General features: G+C 41.6%; 2 long non-coding RNA genes across 3 annotated transcripts in view; one reads left to right on the top strand and one right to left on the bottom strand.

The window, feature by feature from the left end:
• The window catches only part of LOC309647231, a 35,050-nt gene extending 14,385 nt beyond the window's left edge, over positions 1 to 20,665 (top strand). Inside the window, exons 2-3 of one of the 2 annotated variants that reach the window (XR_014255871.1) lie at positions 116 to 18,775; positions 19,853 to 20,665. This is a non-coding gene — a long non-coding RNA (uncharacterized lncRNA). Of the gene's footprint in view, positions 1 to 115 lie in introns of both variants that reach the window. The other variant, XR_014255872.1, reaches the window with a different exon arrangement.
• Positions 20,666 to 20,728: 63 nt separating this feature from the next.
• Positions 20,729 to 26,770, bottom strand: part of LOC309647230 — a 92,132-nt gene continuing 86,090 nt past the window's right edge. The window contains exons 4-5 of the long non-coding RNA XR_014255870.1: positions 22,032 to 26,202; positions 20,729 to 21,940 (exon numbers count right to left, since the gene is read on the bottom strand). This is a non-coding gene — a long non-coding RNA (uncharacterized lncRNA). The remainder of the gene's footprint in view (positions 21,941 to 22,031; positions 26,203 to 26,770) is intronic.

A 26,770-nucleotide genomic window follows, 5' to 3' on the forward strand; every position in this document is an offset into this window, starting at 1 on the left:
CCATATGCATTATCTCCTCTAATCCTCCAAATCACAGCATGAGATAGGTACTGTTACTACGATTTTATGGAAGAATTAATTCATTCAATAAGTATTTATTCTCTCTGCCTTACAGTGTCCCAGGCTCTGGAGAGTAACAACAACAACAAAAAACCCAGCAACAACAAAACCAGTGGGGCTTCCCTGGTGGCGCAGTGGTTGAGAATCTGCCTGCCAGTGCAGGGTACACGGGTTCAAGCCCTGGTCTGGGAAGATCCCACATGCCACGGAGCACCTGGGCCCGTGAGCCACAATTACTGAGTCTGCGCGTCTGGAGCCTGTGCTCCGCAACAAGAGAGACCGCGATGGTGAGAGGCCCGCGCACCGCGATGAAGAGTGGCCCCCGCTTGCCGCAACTAGAGAAAGCCCTCGCACAGAAACGAAGACCCAACACAGCCAAAAATAAATATAAATAAATAAATAAATTTATTTAAAAAAAACAGTAAATAAGACAGAACAAAATCCAAATGAAGACACTAAGTCTCTGAAAGTAAATACTGTGCTTGAGATCACATAATCCGTAAGTGGAAAAGCTACGATGAGCCCAGGACTACTTCTCCAAAGTCCACACCATTTTATGCTGCTTTTGCAATATGAGTTATTCTGCAGAAAACTGCTTGGGCTTTTGACAGACTTCTTGGGAGAATAAAATGTGACATCACAAGCAGTGATAATAATAGTACTTATCATGTAGTGATTGCCTACCGTGTAGCAGGCAATGGGAGAGATTGCCGGCAGTATCTCATTTAATCCTCACAAGAAACCTACATTGTCATTTTTCATAGTTCAAGAAAACTGAAAATTAACAGCACGTTTCTTGCCAAGATCACTGGGCCAGCATGTGAGTGAGCAGAACTTCAATCTAAATATCATTATTCCAATCTGGGGTGCTAAAGAGTACTGTTCCTCATCCTGATTGCCTTGGGGTCTTGTTAAGTTGAAGCTCCTCCTTTCTCCCATCTTGGTTCTGCCTCCGGCTGGGAAACCTGTGGTGGGTCGGGTATGGTTAGTTAGCTTCTCATTCTTGTTCCTCAGTTACCAGCATCTACTGTTTTGGGTTTCTGCAGGTTTGGTTATAGAGGTCAGAGAGGACAGGCAAGGCACAGGGAAAGTCTTATGACTTGATCCCTTTCGTGGACAGTGAATGTCCAGCATTAATTCTTTATCCCACGGGTCCCTACAGACGTTTCTTGTGGGTCCCCCACTCTGGACTAGGCTTCCAGAGGCCCCTTTGGGTAGCCCAGACTCTATTTAGACTTCTCAGACATAATTGAGGGGCTGGTCCCTGCAGCCTTTAAACTCCGAAGAATACATGTTTCACTCTGTAAAGGGTTCTTTTGAAGCCCCCTTATCTGGCTTAATGTGGCAAAGGGCAGGATCACCTCCTTGTCTTCTGCCCTGGATGGGTGACCCAGAGGGAAGGGAAAAACCTGACCCAAAGTCATCCTCATTGCCTGCCTCTGCAAAGGCTCAGTGAATTTCTTAGTGTCTTTTACACAGCCTGGAGCTGGAGGGTGGGCTAAGGTGGCAGGAGTATCCCAGTGGGACCTGCACAGATTGTGAGACTATTTGGAACCTCTGCTGAAAACACACAAAAAAGTGTCATTTAATATCCAGTTTGCATTGGTCCCAGAAGCTGCTTAAGGATGCACAAGATCATAGGCTTTGGAATCAAATTGCCCAGGTTTGCATCTTTATTCTTTTCCTTACTAGCGATATGAAGTGAGGCAATTATTAACCTTTATGTATATCCATTTTCTCTGCATATCCATCTATAAGACAGGGATTCTACCTACCAACCTCATAAGGTTGTTGGAAGAATATAGGAGGCAAATACGTGTTAACTGAAGCACAACACCGGTCATGTGGCTAATGTCCCCAAACTGAGCTGTTATTATTCTCACCACGTTGTCCTGTACATCAATTTCTGAGACAGATTGAAGATAAACACTTCTGAGTTTAGAGCACAGGCTTTTGTAAAACCGAAACTCAAGAGGCAGATATAAGAGGTAAAATATATATGACTTCTTTTAGAACTATGGCTTAATTGGATTTAGGGCTGCCATGATTTCTTTTCCCTTTCCAGAAAGGGAGTTTGCTGCCTAGTTTGGGCTGCTGTATTTCTTCCACTGTGGTTGTTACTATTTTCAGGTTGATCAGAAGCAATGTGCCGTGGTAATTAAGACAGAAGACACGGGGGCAGTCAGACTTGGCCTCTGATCTCTGCTCTGACACTTGATAGCTACTATGACTTTTTGCAAGTTACTTTATTTCCTCATCTGAAACACGAAAACAATACTTGTGCTTACTTCATAAAGTTGTTGTGAGGATTAAATAAGATAATGTAGGTAAAGAGCCTGGCACAAAGGTGGGCTCAAAAAACGGTTGCAATGGTATGGTAGATGGTGCTAGAGTTTGGTTATTGATCATGGATTAGAAGCAAAATGTCTTTTGACTTTTGTTGTCAACAGATCTAAATTGTTAGAACTAATCTCCCCAAAGTAGGTTGGATCTGCTACAGAAAAATTTGAACGTATTAGACTATGAACACACAATCTCAAAAGCTGACATAATGATTGGTGCTGGTGGAGAGGGGTCTGGTTGACTTATTGAGAAAGGCTCAGGTTTCATCTAAATCCCTAAAAATAGTGCTAGAAACAGGGACGGCCCATGGGGGTTCAAGGCCCCTCACTGGGAGGTGGAGAGCTCTCTGCTTTCCTCTCAGACTTTGCCAAATGTTTCTTCCACCTTCTCTTCAAAGTATGAGCCTGTTGGTCTCAAAGTCATCCCAGAAGGCCCTTCCCTCAGTCCGAACCCTTGGCATTTATCCGACCATTGGCTTAATCCAGTTCAGGTTAGGATATGCATTTTGTGTCTATTCTTAGTTGTGCTCAGTTCTTTTCACCATATCTTCCTCTTCAGAATATAGTGGAACTGCTCTGGGCACAGATGTAATGAACCAGGCTCTGACTCTCTCGGCTCCACTGTGTTCTGAAGAGGCTCTGCCTAGGCTGCTTTCCTCAGAGGATGCCGTCTAGGCTGGGTGTCATCAATGCTTGTTAAATCCCAAAATGCATTAATCTTACCTACTTTCTAGCAATATTTTCTTCCGTCCTCACCTTGTAGTTTCGAGTCTGGGCTGGTCATGGCTGAGTGCTTTACCCAGAGGACACAACGATCAAATTGTTACCTAACGCAAGTCCATGTGCTCAGCGCACAACGAGGCCAAAGAAACCAAAATGTCGAAGTTTGGAGCAGAGAAAAGTTTATTGCAGGCCTGAGCAAGGAGATCGGGTGGTTCTTGCCCCCCCAGACCCTGAACTCCCTGAAGGGTTTCAGCAAAGCCTTTTTAAAGGCAAAGTGAGGGAGGGGCGTCTCAGGGCACATGATCAGCTCGTGCACAATTCTCTGATTGGTTGATGTTGAGGTAACAGGGCAGTTAACCATTATCAATCCTTAGGCATCTGTAGGTCTGGGGGCTACATGCTCACGACCATCAAGTAGTTAATTTCTTCCATCTGGCAGTGGTTTTTATTTATTTATTTTTTAAACTGTTTATTTATTTATTTATTTATTTATTTAGTTGAGGCATGCAGGATCTTTTGCTGTGGCACGTGGGCTCTTTGTTGCTGTGCGCAGGCTTCTTTCTACTTGTGGCACGCAAGCTCTAGAGCGCACGGGCTCATTAGTTGCGGCGAGAGGGCTCTCTAGTTGTGGTGTGCGGGCTCAGTAGTTGCAGTATGCGGGCTTTAGTTGCCCTGCGGCATGTATGATCTTAAGTCCCTGACCAGGGATCGAACTGGCGTCCCCTGCATTGCAGGATGGATTCTTAACCACTGGACCACTGGGGAAGTCCTCTGGTGGTGTGAAAAACTCAGGAAATATGTATGAGATACTATTATCTGAGTACTACAGAGAGGAGCTAGAGCAGAGTGTATGGGGGAGGGCTCTAACCCGAGAAGTCCCCATAGGGTCCTACTTGGTTACAATATGGCCCCGTTGATTGGGTCGATTGGGATCCTGTAGATCTTCCTTCTGGTAGTGCACTTTGAGCTGGTATTCCTTCTTGCTGGTGCTCCGTCCCACAGGCCCCAGGGTGCTGGTTGTCCAAGGACGCCCCCCCCACCCCCCCAGGGCTTTTGGATGCTGCTTGGGGGACTGTCATTCTCTTTTTCACAAGTTGTCTTCCTCATGTGCTTATCTTCAGATAAAGATTATTAACACAATTAGGAGCTCAGATTTTTATAATTTTTTTAGAGAGAGAAGTAGAGAAAAAGAAAGAGGGAGAGACAGACAGACAGGGAGAGAGCAACTTCTGGACGACAAGAGGTCTTCTTGTCACATCAGAATCATCCGTAGAGCTTTTAAACACACATGCCTGGCCCCATCTCAGATTTTTTTCTGGGCACCCATCTAAGTTTGTTGACTATGAATATTTGTTGATACCAGTCTTTCCACTTGTGTAGTTTCCCTGTCTGGATCCTCTGAGAGGCATGAAAGAGGCAGTGAGGTGGACTCAGCCACAGATGGAAGTTAGACAGGAGAGTGGATGAAGAAAGGACAAATGAGCAAGGATATTGAGTATGTGGACGAGGGGGTGATTGAAAGATATAGAATCAATAAAGATGGGAGAGCTGTTGAAGATCCTGGTGAGGTCTCAGAACAGGTATAGTGAAGCTGGTTGTGCAGGTCACAGGAAGGAGAGGAGGATGTTATCAGAGCGTGACATTTTTCCGAATTAGGATTTCGGAGGGGAAAACTGCAAAGACAGGACAATAATTCAGGTATGCAATAATCAATATAAACGAGCCTCTGGTAATCTGAAAATGGAATGATTTCTCAATCACCCCAGGCTTTAATTCAGTCCTTACTTTTCCTCCTGGTTGCATTACAGTCTGTACTTAACCTCTGATTCCCTTATTTTGGTGTCTCCACTTTATAGCTTTTCCCATGTCCCTTCAACTATTGACAGAACTTGGACTCTCTGGCTTTGAACCTCGATGATAGATTTCTATCCTTCTATTGGTATTTCCTACTGCTGGCTGCTCCAGGGAACCATCTAAATGAATCTCTGGCCCTTACACTACATATCAACACTGATTCCTTACCTGGGTCTACCTTGGCCTTTGCAAAAAGTATTGGGTACCAGGTTTCTTGCCTTAGTCCGGTGCTTTTCTTCACACACACACACTGTCATGTTCTCCTACATGCTTCAGAGCCTGGCTTTCTGTTTGTGACTAAGGACCCAGTTTCACCCTCTGGTCATGCACCCTTTAGAGCTCTCTCTTTGGGTTCCACTGACTCTCCAGATCTTCACTCAGTTGCCTTGAGTAGTGATATGACAGCACTATGGGGGTGACCTGTCTGTTGCTGCTCTCAGCTTTTCTCTAGCTAAGTAGCCCTATTTGAGCTCAGCTCTTGAAATATTTCTGAGAATTTTCTCTTGCTTAACTTGTTTGAGATCAGTCAACTCAACTGATTTTCCTAATTCTGAAAGTGATCAATAAATGACTCAGGAAGCCACAGAAAAGACAGTTAGTGTGGAGGCAGAAGATCCATCCTCATGTGATACTGATGCTGATTTGGGTAATTTTGCATTGACTTGAGTCAGAATGGGAGTGTGCTGTGCTTTAGAACATGAACAAGGTGACAAGAAATAAGGTTAGCTGCTTTCAGGAGTCACTGGCACTCAGTCTATATTTGGAATCCAGGAACTTTTAGTGAAAAATGGTATTTCTTACCAGGCTCCATGCAACCTTACACTTACCCAACCCTGTCGTTAGACGTTAGTAAAAAGACAAAGATTTCTACCACAAACACATCTTCCCGGAGATCTAGGGTAATGGTAGCAAGATGGCAACAACGAGGGATACACTTTGTTAAATTTCTGTTGTTTTATTGTTTAATTTACTTTAAACCTATGTGAGATGCTACTAACTAAGGCACTTATAAATAACTAGAGTGGTAGAAAGAACGCAATCTTGAATGAGGCAGATTTGATTTTGAATTAGAGCCCACCCCTATGCACTATGTCATCCGGGACAAGTTCTTACTCTCTCTGAGCCTCTGTCTCCTCATTGGTAAAGTGGAGGTATAGTACCTGCCTTACCCAGTTGGCAAAGTGCCTACCACATAGGAGATACTCGTGGATACTATGGATTGGCTATTCAACATCCACTCCTAACACCCTATGCGGTACCCCCTCATTGCAGAGGCTGGAAAGCTGAAAAGGAAATTTCTCAGACTCTCTTGCAGCTAAAGTTCTGGATTTGATTTCAGTTCCATCAACTACATGCACCCAAATAAGATTTGAATATGGAACAGAGTTAAGGGGAGAGAGAGAGAGAGATTGCAGGAGGTAAAGTGCCCGCTTTGCTGACACAGACTGTGACGGAGACAAGGTGACAGCTGTGAACGGCTCCCCGAAGGAGTGGCTTTCTGCAGCAGCAGGGTCCACTTTCCTTATTATGGGGATTCTGGGGGCTGGGAGTTGTTCCTGGAAGTTTAGTCTAGAGTTCGCTCCCCTAGCCCTTCCAGTAATTGCGGAAGCCCCCGAATACCTGATATAAATCTCTTTATGCTGAAATTGGTAATAGCAGTTTCTGCTACTTAAAACTGTAACTGAAACAAAACTGAGTGAATGGTAGCCAAACAGCAGCTAGTCTCCTCCTCCTCCTCCTCCTCCTTGTAATGACATATACACTGGGCTATATGTAGGTTCTATATAGGTTGTAGGAAATGCAACAAGGGATGGGGCACAGTCCCCCTTCCTAGGGAGCTTATTGTTTTGTGGAAGAGACACACTTGCAAGTGAACACACTTTAAGATGCTCTAAGCACCATGTTATCACCAAACTGCTTTGAGAACCAAAGGATGGGGTATAATAGCAATGGCTTGATGGGCTGGATCAGAGGGATGGCATTTTATAGTATTGGGAATAAATGCTATAAAAAGATCAATAGGTGGAAAGAAGGGAAGGGGTGAAAGGGGAGAAGAGAGCATTTCCCAATGAGGGGCCCAGTATCTGCAAAGGGGTCAAGATGTGTATGTGCTGTTTAGAGAAGCATGAGAGGCTTGGTGGCTCTTGGCTGCGGCTGGGATGGAGTGGGGTGGGTATAGGATGGGGAGCATTAATGAGTTTGAAGAGTTAGGTTCTGACCAGATTGTGTAGAAATATATGTGCCTAATTAGGGAATTTGAACTTTATCATCCAGTGCTAGTGAGCCAGCAAGGATTTTTAAGCAAAGGAGTGAAAATAAACAATTTTTCTCTTTATGAGGAAAATTCTGGCATCAGTGTGGAGAATAAATTGCAGGATGAAGATACTCAAAGGCAAACAGGAGGCTGTTTAAAAAAAAAAAAAAGTGAGAGAATGAGAGTGGCAGTAGTGACGGGAGGAGGGGCAGAATTTAGAATAGGTTTCTGAAATAAAAATGTACAGAATGAAGAGCAATTAGATTGGAAGGAGAGAAAGTAGAAGGGAATGAAGTATGTAGTCAGAATACAGGGTTCATTGGAGTAAGAACTTTGTTCATGGAAATATCCACAGTACCTAGAATAATGTCTAGCACTGAGTAGATGGTCAATAAATATTTATTAGGTGAATGGGGTGAGCTACAGTGTCATGAACTGGATGATGAGATTATTTTTGGCTGCCTGTGGAACATCCAGGTAGAAATGTTCACTGTGCCAATCTGATGCTTAGAGGAAAGACCAAGCCTGAGGTTATACACAGAAGTCTTAGAGAAGTTGAGCTTAGATGAGATGTTCCAGGGAGAATATGTCAAGTGCGGAGAGAGCTAATGGTGGACTTCCGGGATGCACCAGACCTTAAAAAGTTGGCAGAGTGGGACTTCCTGTGAAGAAGCTTGAGATGCAGTGACCAACTAGCAATCAGATACAGACATGTTGGAAAGGTAGGTTAGGAGAAACTTGTTGGTACATAGTGTTAACTCCGTGCTGAGATCAAATTGGATAAAATCCTAAAACAGGCCATTGGGTTTCTAAATTAGGAGGTCTTTAATCTTTTTTGCTAGTCCCACTTGAATAGAGTTGTAGAGACAGGAGTCATATTGTCAGTCAGTTTGGTACTGAATGGAAGGTGAAAGATTAAAGAGAATAAGTGTGGATTTCCATGTCAAGAAGTACAAGGACAAGGAGAAGGAGAGGGAGAAAGTAGTAACCAGGAGAGAAGCAGGACTCTCCTCTTTAGAAGTGGCAGAAACCCACCCAAACTTGCTTAAGATGCGGATAAAGAATGCCGCTTGCCACATCAGTAAACAAAGGATGTTGCAGACATCAGCCACCAGCCACTGCAGCCTCCCGAACTGTGCACCCTGTGGGGATTCAGGATGGAGAAGAGCAGGATGTTAGCCCTAGATAGTTAAGGTGCCTATCAAAGGAATAATTTCAATCAGTCCAGACTCTTGCATCTTCCCACACATAGAAAAGTGCTAAATTTATTAACTTGAGATGTCTGGTTTTCTTTAATTAGCAGTAATTTTTTGATGTTCCGACTACCTAATCTTTGTTGCAAAAACTCCTGTATATCCTGGCTTCTACCCTACCTCTTCGGAATAGTCCCTCCGAGCTATCTGAGAGGCTGCGTCTCAGGCTTCAGTCCTGAGCAAGTCCGTGGAATAAAACATAATTCTCAACTTTTAGGTTGTGCATTTTTTTTTCAGTAGACAATGGATGTAAAAAGTTTGGGGAGAGTTACTGGCTTATGTAACCAAAACATGGGTAGGGCAGGGATGCAGCTGGTCTAAGACTGGTCGCACGGGAACTCTGACGGAGCCGTCTTTTGGTCTCTCAGCTCAGCTTTTCTCTGTGTGCCAGTTTTATTCTCTTAGCAAACTTCTCTTTGAGGACCAAGCTACTGGCAAATTCAGCTTCCCACTCATATAGTTTTACCGCGAAAGAGGAAAAAAACTTTTCCCTTGCAGTTTTAGTTTGAAAAATTTAGGGAAGGCTTTTGGTTGGTCTTATTTGGGTCATGTGACTGGCTGCCCATTGGACCAGTCACTGCGGTTAGGGACTTGTTCATTGGCCATAGGATCACCGTATAATAATCACTGGGACTAAGTTGATGTGCTCCTGTAAGAAGATGGCAGCTCCTATGTTGCAGTGAGGAAGGATCAGGATGGAGAGAAATTTCTCCCAAAAAAGCAGGGCAGGTCAAACAGGGTCACTGAGGGGATAACTGTGACCCAGACATTTACCCCAAATGTTCTCTACTGTAAGAAATGGCAAACAGAATGCAGTAGATTGAGCGGTGCCTAGGAGAGGGGGGCAGCTAGGACAGTAAATGCACATTTCTCTTTCGAGAAGACTGGGGTTTGTTTATATAGAGAGTGGCCTCGGAGTGGGGGGGTGATTTATCTCTCCCTCAGAGTCTGAATATCCTCACAAAACATCCCCCCCAAAACATACAATACAGGTAAAAAATTACGATTGCTAGGCAAATTTGGTCTGAAGGCCAATCTCCTAGCTCCTGCATTTGCTGATGAAGGGGAGAAACCTAGTGGAGAGGATGAGATTAAAGATACAGGAAATGGAGGAAGGGGCTCGCTAATGGAAGTTCTAGAAGCTGGAAGAGAGTATGTTTGGTTTTGAAGAGGAGAGTCATTTTGCCTCTAAGAAAGAATCAAAGGAGGAACGTGGAAATATATAGATATTGATATCTATTGCTAAGGGGTTGCAAACAAATATGTTTAGATTGGAAGGGATGGAGGAGAAAATACTTCACGTGGCCATCATCTGCGTTGGGAAGCGAATGGCACATCCTGGCTTAAATGAAAGGGACAGTATGCATGGAGTCAGAGATTTGAAGAGAGTGGTTGGAAATATTGAACTTCCATGGTGGAGAGTGTGAATAGGAGCAGCCCATGGATAGAGTAAAGGATTTTTGAGCAGCTTTATGGAGCATTGATGATAAACCTGACTCAGTAGAAAGGGAGTATTAACTAAATTTAATCATAAGAGCTAGCATGTTTTGAACTCTTCCTATACACCAGGCATCTTGTGAGGTTCTTTATTTGAACTGCCTCATGTAATCAACTCAACCACAGGTGAGGAAACTAAGACAAAGAGAGGGAGACAACTTGCTCAAGTTCATGCATTTGGAAAACAGCAGAGATGGGATTTAGTTCCAGGCCTGTCTGACCTCAGAGTCGGAGCTCTCACCTCTACAGAACACTCTTCTTTTTGGCTGCTTTTCTCATTACATGCCCAGGTGGGCTGTCCACAGGCAAGGGATGTAGAAAGCTCAGAGCCCAAGTTTTATAGCTTCTCTTGGGTTGGGTCATGCAAAGAGCATTTGCATCCCAGCACTGACATTCTTAGCATCGTGGCTTTGGGCAAGGCGCTCAGCCTTTAGGTACAGTGAGATGATAAGCAGCAGAAATGAACCAACTGGCTAGAGTCAGATGGAATATTTGAAGGTGCATGGGATTTAGAGGTAGAGAACACGAATTTGAAATGGATCTGCCACTTTTCAGCTAGTTTAGGGCAAGTTATTTAAACTCTGTACACATTTTTTTTTTTTTGCTTCTCACTTTTGAATATAGGGCTGGAAATATGCTCTTGGCAGGAATGTGGTAAAAATGAGAGATACGTAAGTAAAGCATTAGAAGAGTGCCTGGCATACAGTAGATGCTCAAATCTTAGTCCTTACGTTGTTGCCTTATCATGACAAGGTGGATGGGGGAGAGCCACTAGGCCCTTTGTCTTTACTAAGATAAGCCAGTATATTTGTGCTTTCCTATCTTCTCTCCTAGTTGTATAATACATAGACCAGTGTTCCCAACTGGGAGAGATTTTGCCCTCCAGTGGACATTCGGTTCCATCTAAAGCATTTTTGAATATCACAGCTGGAAGGGAACTACTGGAATCTAGTAGATAGAGGTCAAGGTTGCTATGAGACATCCTCCAGTGCACAGAACAGTCCCCAAGAACAAAGAATGATCTGGCCATTGGACTGATGTTGAGAAACCCTGCTAAAGAGGACAACACTGATGAAATGAGGCCAGTAGAAAGAAATGGTGAGGCAGAGAGGAAGAAGAGGATATTTTCTTCCTTTAGATATGTGACCCAGGTTCATCAAGTAGAGCTTTAAGAAGCTCTGTCAGTAGAATATAAACAGACTAAATCAACCAGCTGAGCAAATGGCCTCCGGAATACTGCTGCCTTTTCCTTTTCCTCTTCCAGTTCTGACAAGAGTGGCTTGATTCAGAAAGCTTGCTGCCACTTCTCCTTGTTGTGAGGGAACACTGCCTGAGGACTCTGTCGTCAGCGTTGCCGGATGTGCAATCAAGACTTCGACCACTTTTTCTGAACTGAAAATTGGGTTACCTGATGAGTCAAGTATGAGCGTATCTATGGGGACAAGGTGACAGGACTTGTAAAATTGGGACAACCTGGAGCTTCCAGCTTGTGTCCTTGGAAGAGAGAAGACAGAAAGAACTCTGGACATGGAGCTGGGAGATTCAGGTACAAATCTCCGCTCCCCTGATTACTGGCTGCCTGATCCTAAGACAACCCTAATCTTCTCTGAGCCTCAGTTTCTTCATTTGTAAAATTAGAGTAATGATACTTGCCTCGGTGCTTGAAGTACACATGAATGCCAGGATGCATTTGAAAGTGCTTTGGAAATTGACGAGTCCAGTCAATTAACATTATTATTTAGGGTGTTTTAATAAATAGTACTAGTGACATATATGAGGTGTGAATATATAATAATAACATTATATTTTCTATATAAAAATGTACATAAATGTAACCAGAATTTGGGTACTCAACCAAATATAGACTTCTTAGGGGCAGAATCTTTGGCTGCTTTGTTCAATTCCTGGCACGTACGTCAGAGGAAAACCACATGAACAATGTTGGAGTCTTTCTATATTTTTCTTTGCAAATGTAAAGCATATGCAAAGTAGCCGAGCTTTCCAATTAGCTGGCTCTCAGAATAAAGTGAGAAAGTGATACATGTAGGTAAAATTGTTATATGATTGTCAACAATTCTGATTAAATACATTTTGCGTCAGTTTTTGAAAACAGAAAGTTTTGTCTTTGATTAAAATAAAATTTGAAAAAGAACACCTCCTCCCTAACAGAATGTTCCTAGCTTTTTTTCCCCCCTCCTTTTGTGGCTTATCTCAGGATAGAAAACATCTGGGAAGGCCCTGTAGTTCATTCATGGCTTAGCTCTTACGAGTGAAAGTCTTCAGAAATGTAAATGTTCTGGGTCACGACTGACCATGTTCGCTGGCACTTAGGCTAAGTTTTACTATTTTTGCATAGTAGGCATTTAATAAATAATTGTTAAGGAAGAAAAGAGGAAGACATGAGATCAGGCATGTGAAGTGGTTATCAGGATGCCTGGCTCATAGTAGTTGCTCAATAAAAGACAGATGCTTGGATTTGTAAATGATGAGATGCCCTGAGTAAGAGTATTAAAAGGAATGTGCTGTGGATTCTGAAGAAGACAAGAAGTATTCTAGGGGCTCCTATAAAAGACTTTGGCCTCTTGGTAAAAGAGATGAGAAACTGCCTTGATTCTCCTTATTTTTATATTGAACCCAGACATGATGCCATTTGTGGCATAAGATGACAGGGGTGAGGACGGAGGTCATATGTCAATGGTGGTTGAGTAAAAGTCCGCCTTCATAACAGCTTAATGGAGCTGACATACCAGCCCTACACTGCTGACCTCCTGACTTGTGGTCGTGTGATTTGGATAAGCCACTAGATGTTGGATTTGTCATTTTGTGCAGCCAGAAGGAATCCTAACGATCCAGCCACACTAGACTCAGCAGGCACATCTGCACATGTGGATCCCACCACCAATGAGGTGCAGTCTTGAGGTGGAAAAGCAAAGACATTCCCCTGTGTCTCCTTTATACTGGCCTTCAGTTTTATTTTTTGGTAAGTTGCCAGTTACGTTTTTATTGATGTTACACACAGGATTATCATTTCTTGAGCTTCCTTCTAGCTCTCATCTCATATTCCCCATGCCTCTTCTTCAGGATGACAATGACGAAGAGGAGGATAGTGTCTATATCCAAGTCCAACTCCTCTCAGGCGTTTGGTGGCTCGTCTCAGAGCCACATTAATTCACTCCTGGAACTGCCCTCTGGACACCGAGGAAGTAGGCAGGAATGTCAGCTCTGCCTACAAGTGCAGAGATGATCTAAACCAGGGGTCCCTTGGAGGTGCATCAAAGACTTGCTGAGGTGGGTGGTCTTGTAGCAGTGCCCAGAAGGCCAGGATCCATCCTCTTCTTTCTCTCCTGTCCACTAGGATTTCTCCATTTTGATCTGTATTGCATAATGTACATTAGAAAAAGGGCTCCATGACTACACTCCTGATACACAGGTCAGTAATAAGAGGAAGAGAGAGGTTAATCTAGCACACACTTAAACTTATGGTTACCAAAGTGGATAGCAGCGGGGAGAAATAAATTAGGAGGTTGGGATTAACATATACACACTACTATATATAAAATAGATAAATAACACAGACCTACTGTATAGCACAGGAAACTCTATTCATATCTTGTAATAACTTATAACGGAAAAGAATCTGAAGAAGAATATCTATATATATCTATATATATCTGAATCACTTTGATGTAACCTGAAACTAACACAACACTGTTAAGTAACTATACTTCAATAAAAAAAGAAAAAAATCTAACATATACTTGTTGAGAGTCCACTATATACACAACATCACTGTGGGCAGGTCTGTGCGCTGTACAAATCTAAAGGCTGCAGTTCCCATACACTACAATGTGAATGCCGCCCTGGAGTTGTGCAGTGAGGCAGCCCTATCTACAGGTGCCATGTACATGATGAGTACGATGGTGTGCTTACCTTAAGGCACCAAGAATTGTCTGTAAGGAAGGAATGGGGAAGATATGAAGGACACACTGCAGTTCTTATGTAGGGCAGAGTGAGATAAATATAAGACATCTCAACCCAGGATGATGAAAGTTTAAAGAGATAAAAGGTACAAAGGGGGTGGTATCAAACAACTTTGAACAGGAAGCAATATTTAATATGGACCTTGAAAGAAAGCTAGAAGCATGTGTGAATTAGTATAGACTGGTACCACTGAAAGAAGCCTTCACTGAGGATAGGTGATAGGTAATACGTGAGTACACAGCTCCTAGTGCATTCGTGGGAAGCAAGGTTATTATCCCCATTTTACAGATGAGAACACTGAAGGAACGAGGTTGAAGAGTTTGCCCAAGGCCTTACAGCTAACAACTGGGGGACACAGGATTCAAAATCAGACCCATTTGCTGTCTAAGCCTGAGCTCTTTCTAGGCTCATCCTAAAATAATTTCAGGCAGAGGAGAAGGAAACTACTCTATAACTTGGATTGAAGACTTAATCATCTAACCCTCATGGCAACCCCAGAGGTCCTGCTGTTATCTTCACTTTAAAGCGACCCCCGAGCCAGATTACACAAATTGGGGTCCTCGTGCAGCCTTGATGATGATCTAAGTATCCTTTATTTCAAGGCAATACACCTTCCTCTCAAGCACATGGCTTCCTCACGTGAATCAAAAAATAAGGTTGGGAGTGGGGTGAGGGAGGATTTGCCTACTCTAGATCTTTCACATAGACGGAATCATACAATATGGGATCTTTGTGTCTGTCTTCTTTCACTTAGCGTAGTGTTTTCAAGGTTGAAAAACATATTTTGAAAGGAGTATTTTTGTTGCATCCACCAGCAATTTCGTCCTGCTTGGAGGTGGAAGGCAATTCCTCCCTGTTGTCACTGCTTGCAGAACAGCGGCCCCTGGTGGACTCCGGGAGAAGTTCGCTTGTCCACCTGCAGACAAGCAGTGAGGAAATGAAGGTTGAGAGGGTTTATTTGAAAAGACGGGGATTTTTAAAAAAATCAAATTTAGCTTGTCCTCACTACCAAAGCCTTACTAAAGCAAGACCGCAGGGGGAAACATCTGTCAAACTGGTGTTAGCAATTGATGGTCATCAAGCTCTGTATTACAGGGAATCTGCAGGGTCGAGATAAGTGTATGGGGTCATTTGCATTGCTTGTGATTACTCCAGCAGGATAGGATGTCCTTGTAAGTTAGCTCCAATAAAATAGCAGCTGCCTTTAGAGAAATCCATACTTAAAGTTATGTTAAATACCCATAAATTAAACCTAAACACTGTTGTGCTATTACTTTGGTTATTAGTAGCAATCAAGTGTTTAAGTGCTGAAAATTGCCCCATCAAAATTCAAGTCCATGGCAACCAAGATAATAAAGAAGAAACATATTCTTATGTTGATAAGGTTATATTTGAAACTTGTCCTCCCCCAGTGAGACAAGCTAAGTAGTTAAATAGATCTTCGGCCAAATATTTGTTCCCATTAATTGGCTCCTCTTCAGCTCTAGCACATTCCTAGGTACATTTTCTTCTCCTGACATAAAATGGACCCAGGGCAATAGAAGAGAGGCACCTAAAGGGAGATTGTGTAGAGAGCAGGTGGGAAGCCAATATTCACTAATCCTAATAAAAGCCTCCTTGTGTGTTTCTTCCATGGCTCCCTGAACTTCTTTCAGCAATTAGTAAATTGCTGATTACTTAATTATTTTATATGTCTGTTCTTCCTCCATGGGGAGATGTGCTGAATATTTATATCTCTGTATCCCTATCTACCTATCTATCTAACCCTCTATCTAACCATCTATCTATCTATCATGTTTCCTAAAGTCCAGAAGAGGGCCTAGCTTATAGTACGTCCTCAGTAAATATTTTTGGATTGATTGTCTAATTGAAAAGCATTCTGGAAATATGGTTTCTAGTTTTGACTTGGTATCTTGTGTTTTGACTTATCTAAGTTCTTGTGAGAATCAGATGAGATAGTGTGCTTTAAAATAGTACTTTTAAATAGTAAGTTTCCCTTTTTTTTTTTTACCATTTTTAAATTGAAGTATAGTTAATTTACAATGTTGTGTTAGTTTCAGGTGTACAGCAAAGTGATTCAGTTATACATATACAGATTCTTTTTCCATTGTAGGTTATTACAAGATATTGAATATAGTTCCCTGTGCCACGCAGTAGGTCCTTGTTGTTTATCTATTTTATATATAGTCGTGTGTATCCATTAATCCCAAACTCCTAATTCCTCTCCCTCCCCTGCTATCCCCCACTCACTAATAAATAGTAAGTTTCATAATGTTACTTATTAAAATGAATGATAATAATTAACCTTCTGCAGTCTTTGGTTTGGTTCAGTGTAATTGATTGAGTGCCTATTGCATGCAAGATATAGGTGTGGACATTGCCCAGGCGCCCCAGAAAAGTTAGGCACAGCCCCTGTTCTAAAAGAGATTTACAAGATTTGATAAAAGAAGAGAACAAGACAAAAACGAAAACAAGCATGTCAGGTAAGCTCTTCAAGTTACTTAACTATTGGTGTGACATAGGCAACTAACAATGAGAGCAGAAGTCAGCTGGTAAAGCTGAACATCAATCCTAAGTAGAGGTAAAGTGGGCTTTACAATTATGTCTTCAGTGAAAAAGAGAATAAGGAACAAAGTAATAGTGCTATTCAAACTTTCCCGCTGAAGTACACATAAGAGCAAATAAGAGTTTAAAAAAATGTCCATCGATCTGGGCCTGTGTGGACCCAAATGGCCTGCTATGATTTTGAAATTACTTTGAAGTCATGGGCTATGTCTCAAACATCATGTACATTTTGCATTCTATACCACAGTGTATCTCATTTACCTTGTGTTATAATATAAAAATACCCTGTACCCCTGCTCAAAACCTGAACATAACTGATGTTCCAGGCAGCCTCAATGAATTTGTTTAGGGCCATTGGGCATGCTTCCTTGCACTGTGGAGGATGTACCCCACTTGAGAAGCTGGGGACCCCAGTGGGAAAAGCATGGAGTAAATCATTCAGTCAGAGGTAGACTTTTGTCCCAAAGGATCTAATTCCCTTTTGGGTCTGCACACTGTGTGTGTGAAGGGCAGCGCATCTTCATTTTGTTTACTTTTTCTTCCAGTCTTATTGAGATATAATTGACATACAGCGCTGTGTAAGTGTAAGGTATACAGCATAATGATTTGACTTACATGCATCATGAAATTATTATCACAGTAAGTTTAGTGGATATCCAACATCTCATATAGATACAAAATTAAAGAAATAGAAAAAAAACTTTTTTCCTTGTGACGAGAACTCAGGATTTACTCTCTAACAGCTTTAATAAATAACATACAGCAGTATTTATTGTGTTGTACATTACATCCCTAGTACTTATTTATCTTATAACTGGAAGTTTATACCTTTTGACTGCCTTCATCCAAATCCCCCTTTCCCTCATCCCCCAACTGTGGTAACCACTAATCGGATTTCTTTTTCTATGAGTTTGTTGAAGTACAATTAACCTACAACACTGTTAGTTCCTGGTGCACAATATAGTGATCCAATATTTCTGTACATTTCAAAATGATCACCACGAGGAGTCTAGTTACCATCTGTTATTATACAAAGATATTCCTTTATTATTGACTGTACTCCCCATGCTGTACCTTTCACCCCTGTGACTCACTGATTTTTGTAACTGGAAGTTTGTACCTCTTAATGAGAGACCTTTAATTTAATTTATTCCAAGCTTAGAAGACTTGGAATTTTGTCATTCACTGCAGAATTTTAAAATAAAATCTTCAGTTTTCCTGTTTCTAGACTAGTTTGACTCAATTTTTTGTGACAACTATATATTAAATACCTTATATATTGTGCTATAGTAAAAACCAAACCAAACCAAAACAACCTTATTGAGTACTGATTCTTCAATAACCCCATTCTTCCCATGGATGAAGAAATAAAGGACCAAAGAGACTGCCTTGGCCCAGTTCTCACTGTTGGTAGATGGCAAAACCAGAACATCAATTGACCCAAGGACTTGGAATTCAAATCCAGTGCTTTTCCCATCATTACACTTACTTCTCTTCAAATTCAAATTGTGAATATAAATCTTTATTTAGAAAGTTGCCCTTAGGTAAAAAGGAAGGTTGTTTAACGGTGACTCCTGTAAATAATGATGCCCTCAGAAGCTTCCCAAGCTACCTGGATGACTTCCTAGGCTCGTAAGGGTGAGCAGGGCCAGAGGTTTGATTAACACTCTACGTCCCCCATGCCAGCCATTCTCTGAGGTCCCTGGTGATTTTCTGAAGACCAAATTCAATTGCTTTTCCTGAGACTCACCTATCTTGACCTCTCTGCAGCATTTGGACATTGGGGACTGTTTCCTCCAACTTGACAAAAAAATTTTTTATTGGACTTCTGTGAAAATACACCTTCTTTCATTTTCTTGTAGTTTCTGCTGTCACTGTTGCTGAGTTTTCTTCTTAAATCTTGCCTCTTACATGTGGGTGATTTTTGATTTTTAACAGTTATGTCTCCCTCTTTACTAATTATCTCTGGGCGACTGCTACTGATGCGTGATGCTAAACAAGAGCCTTCATAGACAATACCTGCGGCCCTAACCGCTACCTGAGCTCTAACTCTGTATCCCACAGGGCAGAAGACTTTCCACATACATGTCTTCCTATTGCCTCAAGCTAACAAGGCCTGGTTTTCATCTTTCCTAGACCCACCTCACCTCCCAACATGCCCATTTCTGCCAGTGTCACCACCTTCTATCCTCACAGTCGCTATGGCTCAAAACTTTAGAATCATCTTTCCCTCATCCTTCTCATTTGTACCTTATATCCTCTTGGTTACCAATACTTATCAGGTAAATGATTAATGGTCACTGAGCTCTGAAAGAATTAGTATCACGGTTTCACTTAGTATTAATCTTTGTGATTTTCTCATTTTCCTGCCCACAGTTTCTGATCCTTTCCCTAGGCTGTCTAAGGCAGACTAGGGGGAATTGGGATTTTAAGGGGGAAATTGGGATTTCAATGTACGAATGCAAAGATAGAAAGGTTAGCTTTCAGTCTTTTGACATCCAAACTGTATTCTTGAGAATCAAAAGGGAAAGCCCCAGGGCAGGTAGGATTTACTGTTTATGCAAGGATGAAGATTAGAAAGAGACTTGAAGGAGAGCATTAGAGGGTAAAGACCACAGGGATTAGGTGGGAGTGAATTGGGAGGATCTTTTAGGGACGTGTGTAACACACATGGAAGATGGCAAATGCCAATGAGCCTCTGGGAGCCGACCCCTCCCCTGACATCCAGCCAGCCCGCTGCATGCCTCACACCTCTTGGAGGAGGTTGGTCCATCCTGGCATTTCATCTCATCCATGGATTATCCCCTAGGGTTCCTGTCTTAACTGCCCGACCTGTTAACGCCCAACCCCAACCCAGCAGGGTAGCAGCAGTGGTGTTGAAGTGTCAAACAATAATCAGTATTGAGGCTGCAGAGAAAAAGAGCTTTATTTGGGGGTCTTAGGAATTGTAATTCAGGAGACACGTTTGACTAAAACCGGGAGTTCTGGGGAAGAGAAAGAATCGAGGGATTATAAAGGCAGAAGTCACAAGGTTGCTAAAGTTGTCTGGCAGGAATTATGACTGACCCTGAGACTAGAAGGGATAGATTGCCCTGAAGGGATAGATTGCCGTGAGTTATTTAAGGGTAAGGGTCCGATAAGTATCTTGAGTTTCTGAAACATTGGGCAGACGTTCTGGATGACCATGTTAAGACAATAAGTGGTCAAAATGCAGGTTCCATCCAGGCTGAGACATGCATAAGGCGCACTTCCTCAATGGCTTCCTGGTTCTATTTGGGAGAGTTCTTAACAAAACTGACTCCATTTTGATTTTCCTTTCACAGAAGAGAGAGCCCAACGTTTGGACTTGGGTGGGTCTCTCATTACAAACACCTCAGTGACTAGTATCTGCCAGAGCAGCGTTTTGCATGACATCGTGAAAGGCTGATGGAGAAGCGGAATCCAGCTCCTTTCTTTCTCTCAGCGGGGGTCTCCATAGCCTGGAGGAGGTTTGGAGATATTCGTCTTCCTCTGAGCAGCCCTGAGGTCTGGCCACCTAAAATTAGTGAAACAACAGGGAGACAGATAGGAGGGTATGAAAGACCACCTGGGAGATGATTTTATTTAGGCTATCACAGTAGGGGAAATGTTCACTAGTGAGAACTATCTCAAAGAAAAGAAAGAAAACCTGGAGTTTTACAGAAAAGCAAGTAAACAAGGAGTGCTGAGAAAAGGTAGGAGCAAGTGAGCCTTATCTGAGTCCTGAGGAATCTCTGCTAGGGCAGGGCGATCCTTTGTGCTTTGCCCTTTCTTGGAACATGATAGCATTGGAGGGGATTTCTTAACTGTAGCCGCTTTCTGGGAACACAGGGCTCAGATAAAGTTCAACGTTGTCAAGGGAAAACTCTAAAGCAAATATGTATATGCTGTTATTTCCCACCTCTGCAGTTAAAGGCTTCTTTTTTTAAAAAATTGAAGTATGGTTGACTTATAATAACATATTAATTTCAGGTATACAACATAGTAATTTGATATTTTTAAAGAATATACTCCATAGAAACTTATTATAGAATATTGACTATATTCCCTGTGTTGTACATTACATCCTTGTAACTTATTTATTTTATACCTAGTAGTTTGTATCTTTTACCCCCTTCACCTATTTCCCCCTCCCCTACCTTTCCCCCCCTCCAATAAACCCTAGTTTGATCTCTGTATCTGTGAGTCTGTTTCTGTTTGGTTATATTTGTTCATTTGTTTTATTTTTTAGATTCTACATCTAAGTGAAAACCTACAGTATTTGTCTTTCTCTGTCTGACTTATTTCACTAAGCATAACACCTTCCTGCAGTTAAAGGCTTCTTTTCACACAGCTGGCATCCTATCTTGTTCCTGGCTAGTTGTCAACTAATTCTTAATAAAGTGTGAAACACCTAAGGTTCTGATTTGCATAAAAATGGTATTTGTGAGCTTATGTTTGGACTATGTTTTGACTTTTAAAGGAAGAAGAGGCCCATTTTAATAGTAATCTTTAAAAGCGAAGTTTCTGACACATGACAATTCACTTGGACTATTACGTGGAAATCCCTGCCACAAAGGGAAGAAACTTGCATTTTCTCAGCACACCCAGGTTTGACAGGACTCCTGTGATCTTAGGTCCCCCTGCAGCTCTGCAAAGTCAGAGTTTCTCAACTTCTGATAATGGGGGCTGGTTAACTCTTTGTGGTAGGGTCTGCCCTGTGCATTTTTGGATATTTTGCGGCATTCCTGGCCTCTCCCCTCTATATGCCATCAGCACTCCCATCCCTCCCTCCCCTCTGCAGTTGGGACCATTAGAAACGTCTGCAGACATTGCCAAATGTCCTCTGGGAGGCAAAACTGTCCCCAGCTGAGAACCAGTGATTAAAGAGTTTATGTTTTAGATTCAGAAAATGTCAGGATTTGAATAGGAATGGAAAATGTAAGCCCTACTTTGAAACAGCGTTTAATAAAAGAATTAGGTTGATAGCGTAGTAACCTGAAACAACATTGCAGTCCATGGAAGTAGGCAGAAAAGCACAGAATAACTAGGATCAAGTGTTAAAAATCCAAAGGAAGGGATGAGGGAAAGGCTGGTGCTTAATTAAGAAAGACCTGGGAGTTTCCAAATGAACAACATTAAAGAAAAAATGTGATCAGGAGATTAAAAGTCCACTTAAAGGTCATATGGTATAGTTGTTGATTTCCTATTCTGTTATTTTAATACTTAATTATTTCATATAAAGATGTATATATTTTTATTTTGTTCAATTTATAGTAATAAGTGATATTTAAAAGGACACATGTTCAGCCATGGTCTTTTCTTTTTTCGTTTCAAGAGAACTTAATTACTCAGTCCGAGACTCAGTTGTGCCATCTGGTGTTACAAACCTCAAACTGCAGGCAAAAAGAATCCTGAGAAAATTCTCTGGGGGCTTAACAGGCAGGTTTGCTTTTTCTCAGAGACAAAACAAAAGCAAAAACAACAACAAGAACAAAAAAAAACCCACAACAAGGTGGTACTGAAGGCAGTTTAACATGCAACTGTTTTCAGTAATATTTCGTTTTAACAGTATTCTCACTAGTTTTAAATCTCTTGTGGGCAGGGACCGGGTCTCATTTGCCTTTGTATCCCTAGCATGATCCTTAGAATACAGTAGATACTTAATACATATTTGCTGAATAAATGGATGAATACACGTGGTTTGAGACTCAAAGAAATGGGTCTCCTAGGTAAAATTTCAGGCAGAGACAGGTATGTTGTGCTGGGCAGTGGTAGGACAAGGAAAAAGCATCATGGCATCTGAGTAGTTTCTATGCCATCACTGGGAAGCGATCCTTAGAGAATAGACCCGTCTAGTAATGTGGGCCCAACATTTCAGCATGGTCTGCAACACTCGTCATGATCTCTGCAAAGAACCTTAACCCGGACCGGGGATGTATTTAGAGCCCTCTCACCTCTGAGCCACAGCCATCATCCTCTGAACTCCAGCTCTATTAAAAAGGACTTAATTCTGCAACCAAAATCCACATAACCAAATTCACTGGTAGGAACTAGAGAGTTTTCTAAGATCCTGTTCACTTGTGAATTTGCATGTCGAAATGAAGATGTAGAAATATCCATGATAGACATTCTCCTGTATTTCGCAATGTGGTTGAGTGTTATGAGATTTATAGCTTGAGAACATAATGCACAGATTTGTAAAATTTCATGGAGTTTTGCCAGAATGGATGGAGTCATTGATATTCCTCTGATTTTAAGTATTTATTTTATCGACTGGTGAAATGATAATCATTTTTATTCTTTTTTTTTTTCTCACTCATTCCTTCTATAAACATGTGCTAACTGAGTGCTTGCTCTGAGTAGAGAACTGTGCTAGGAGCCTTTAAAGGTTTGAGGAAGGCAGAGGCTCTTTCCTCTAAGAGTTTAATCCAGTTGGGGTGACTTAGAAGAGACAAGGCACACTTCCTTTCTACGTATAAAAAAAAAAAAACCGAGAAAGAAGAAAGTTTAATAGTGAAAATGAAAGTTTAAGAGTTTAAGTGAAAATGCAACTGGTGCAACTTTGCAAGCCCCTGACTACGTTCTGTGATTACGGTTTGAATTTGAATATGCTTATTTGGTGTAATGAAGGGAGCACGGAGCAGAATAAATTCTCCTTGTTCATCCTGTCGTTCATCGTTTGGTTAATTCACTGAATGCCACTTGAATGGCTGAGTATTTGATGATGGACAAAAGTGGAAAAAATGTGAGTACTGCAAAAAAGGCAGTGAGGAGGGGAAAACAAGAACACAGCCTCTGATAGAGGAAAATTCCCACTTTTAGCTAGTTTGCTTTTTGGGCAAGGAGAGAAAGAAAAATTTATTCCTAAATCCTACAGTCAATCAATCTTAGGCCTTACTGCGATTCATATCATCAGTTGAAGGATCTGAGAAGAAATCTTTGTAAACCAACTATAATGCTTTCAATTGAGAAGAAATGTGAAGTTCCTATCTTACCCAGCAGCCTTAAGAAGTTTACAACATGCAACCTACCTAAAATCTGAAGAAGGCATGCCACCTGATCTTTTTCTTTTCCATCCTTTAGTTTCCTTTAATTAGCTCTAGGGAGTAGACCTTAACATATCTGGCAGATGGAACATTCACACATTGGATCATTTGCTTTCACAGCCCTTACCTTCCTCAAGCATCACAGTATATTTAAACAATCATGCATTTTAGTGGTTGCTCTGTTTAGATTTCAGTTTGAACATATGTCCGTTATAGTTTCTGAACTTGAGTTAATGTCTTGAAGTGACAACAGTGAGAAAATCCCTTAATTGGGGTTCTGTTTGAGTTAGATTATTAACGATAATGAGCGTAACTATTTATTAGTCTACTTAAGTCCCTCTGCCATGGAAACATCTGTCATGTGAAAGTACTAAGGCTATGTACTACACAGGCAAGTATGGTGTACAATTCCGCTTCAGTGATGAAATGTAATCTTACCACCAATAAAAGGGCCTGCAATTACATAAAAAACATCCAGCTGAAAAGAGGTGTAAACTTGACTTTATAGAAATGCTGTTGGCCATTGTTCTTTATCCACCAACATTAATCCTAATTTGAACTGGTCTATCAAGTTGTTCTGATCCTGTTCTTTTCGTATGCTCTTCTACCCCACCCCCCAATTTTAATCACTCCTCAAATATTAATTTAAAGCCCCCTTTCATGCTGTAGGTGCAATTGTTGAGAAACTCCTGGAATTAGACCCAGTGGGTGGTATCATGAGTGATTGAGAACAAAGAGTGGGCAGGCTGCGATAATTGCTGGGCATAGAGACGGTTACTTGTGTCTGTGCAGGTCTCCTCATGGACCAGGGCACGAGATAATGCTGAGTTTCTCAAAGTGCAGATAATGACTCTCTTCACAGTTTTCACCCTATCAATGTATTGCCTGTGCAATTTCTAACTTAAATTTTTCCCTTAAATTAACTCATATTTTTAAAATTTACATACTACTTTAGCCTCATCTTAAGTAATAATATCCATGAATCAGAGATGTGATGTACCTTTTGTGTACCTTATTTCATTAGATCTATGGCCCCCATTTTTTCACATTGTTAACGTATCTGAAGTCGTGGTGTCTCTGTCAATGGATGCCAGGGACCATCCTTGCGTTTTCTGTTGACCAGTCAGCAGTCAGGATGTAATTGTCATTGCCTGACACCTTCTGGTGGGAAGAAGAAGGTACTGGATAAAACTTGAAGAATGGATGTCGGTGGCAAGGATGAAAATCCCAAAGGCAATGCGGGAGCATCCTTGAAGAAATGCAGCCTCACCAGTGCCATGCTCTCCGTGGCATGGACGATGATATATCATGGGGCAAACCATGGACATTGTTGACCTTGAGTTTCAAGTGATTCAGAAGAATTGGACGCTTGATAGTAAAGAAATTTAAGAAATATTTTAGCCAATTAAATTTGTTTGTATGTTCCTTTGTATGTATGCCCACGTGTAATTTATTTTAAAATGCTACGCACAAGAGAAGCCTAAAAGAGTTCTTTCAGCAAGAATAAAATAGAAATATTAACTGATAAGAAAACATTGGGTCGTGCTGTGTTTTTCTTCTTAGCAATACATAATAAAATACTGGTGTATGTTATAATTGCAAGTGTCTTAAATTTGATGAAATATTGTATTAGTTTTCTAATACACATTGAATTAAAAATGAAACAATCCATCACGCACCACCTTAAAGCTTCTCAAGTACCCTCAGTGGTACATTTGCTGTGTTTGGGGTAATGTGTGTATAGTGATTAAGTGGAGTCAGTTGTGGGTAGCAATCTGTCCCTATTCACTTACTAGTGGTGTCATGTGGGCAAGTGGCTTACTTGTTAGGCCCCAGTTGCTCTATCTTTTAAATGGGTGTCCTGAGTGGATACCCTCATAAACAGACACTGAGACAAAAGTGTGAGTGTAAATAGTGTTTGGGATCCTAGGAAGAAGAGGTGGAGGGAAAGTGAGACAAGGAGAAAAAGGAAGCCAGCACAGTTGTGTCCATGGGCAGGTCACCACTGTGGGCAATTAAACCTGGATCCCCGTGGGATCCTCTGACCCTGGCATATATAGAACATGCCTGAGTTAACCCACCCAAGGGGCGAGGAACATATTGATTTATCAATTACTTATTTACTAAGTTTTTGATACTTGTTAAGTACTTATTTATTGAGTACTGTTCTGTATTATTGAGGGCTACTTCTGGGGATGTCAACTCCGCAGCAGCTCTGGCTGTCCCGTGCACCTGCAGCCTTCTCCTGAGGCAGAGAAGTGCTGGCGCTTGCGGGAGGAAGCTGTTGACACGTGATAATGGTGAGCACTAAGGGAATACAGGCAGGACATCAACAACATTGCCTCCGATGGGAATGGTAACACCTCAAAGCACTGTTGTGAGTGTTAAGTGCAATCAGACATAAACACACCTGCATTGTAGTCAATTTCAACGAATGTCGGCCAACTTATTATTACGTGTCATTCTCACCTTGGACTGTTATTCGTCTCACTAATCTGTTAGGCTGCAGGTCAGTATTTCTCTGGCGGTCTCATACCACATGAGGTTTGGTTTTTGTGTGTCCTTAAGCGTTTCCTTCTTTGCCTCTTGGTTAATGTGTTTTCACTCCAACTGGCCAATCGGCAAAACTGTAAGAAATATGTTCTCCTCTCTGTATTTGAATGTGATACTGCTGCCTCTGTATTTGAATGTGATACGCTTGGCATTTTGGAGGATTGTCCTCTTTTTGGTATTTTTTCACTTGGTTCCACTCTTGACAAATTGTTTTAAAAGTAGATTTTTTTTCCCACCAATTCCATAAGAATTACATGCTTATATAAAGCTCAAACAATTACTTCTAATCCTACCACCGTGATAACTCCTGCCAACTTTCAGTGTATACCTTGTCAGGTCTTTCTATATTTTAGTGGGCATTCATCCATCTTCTACCCAATACTGACACCTTCCCTCTAAACTGCACCCAGATTTTGGGGGGTATAGGCACTCTCCACCATCATTACTGTGTATAGTAGTCATATGGTTTGGTAGAACAGACCCAGACCACTTCCAAGGATGAGTCTCAATTGGCCTAAGTCTTTCAGAAAATCCCACCTCCTTGATAGAACTTTTGGTTCCAGGATGGGCATTAACCCAGGCCTAAGCCAATCAGTGCATGATATTCCTCTGGTTCAGAAGTAACCATAACACCTACAATGG

The sequence above is a fragment of the Balaenoptera physalus genome (assembly GCF_965194825.1).
Source record: "Balaenoptera physalus genome assembly, chromosome: 17".
NCBI lineage: Eukaryota > Metazoa > Chordata > Mammalia > Artiodactyla > Balaenopteridae > Balaenoptera > Balaenoptera physalus.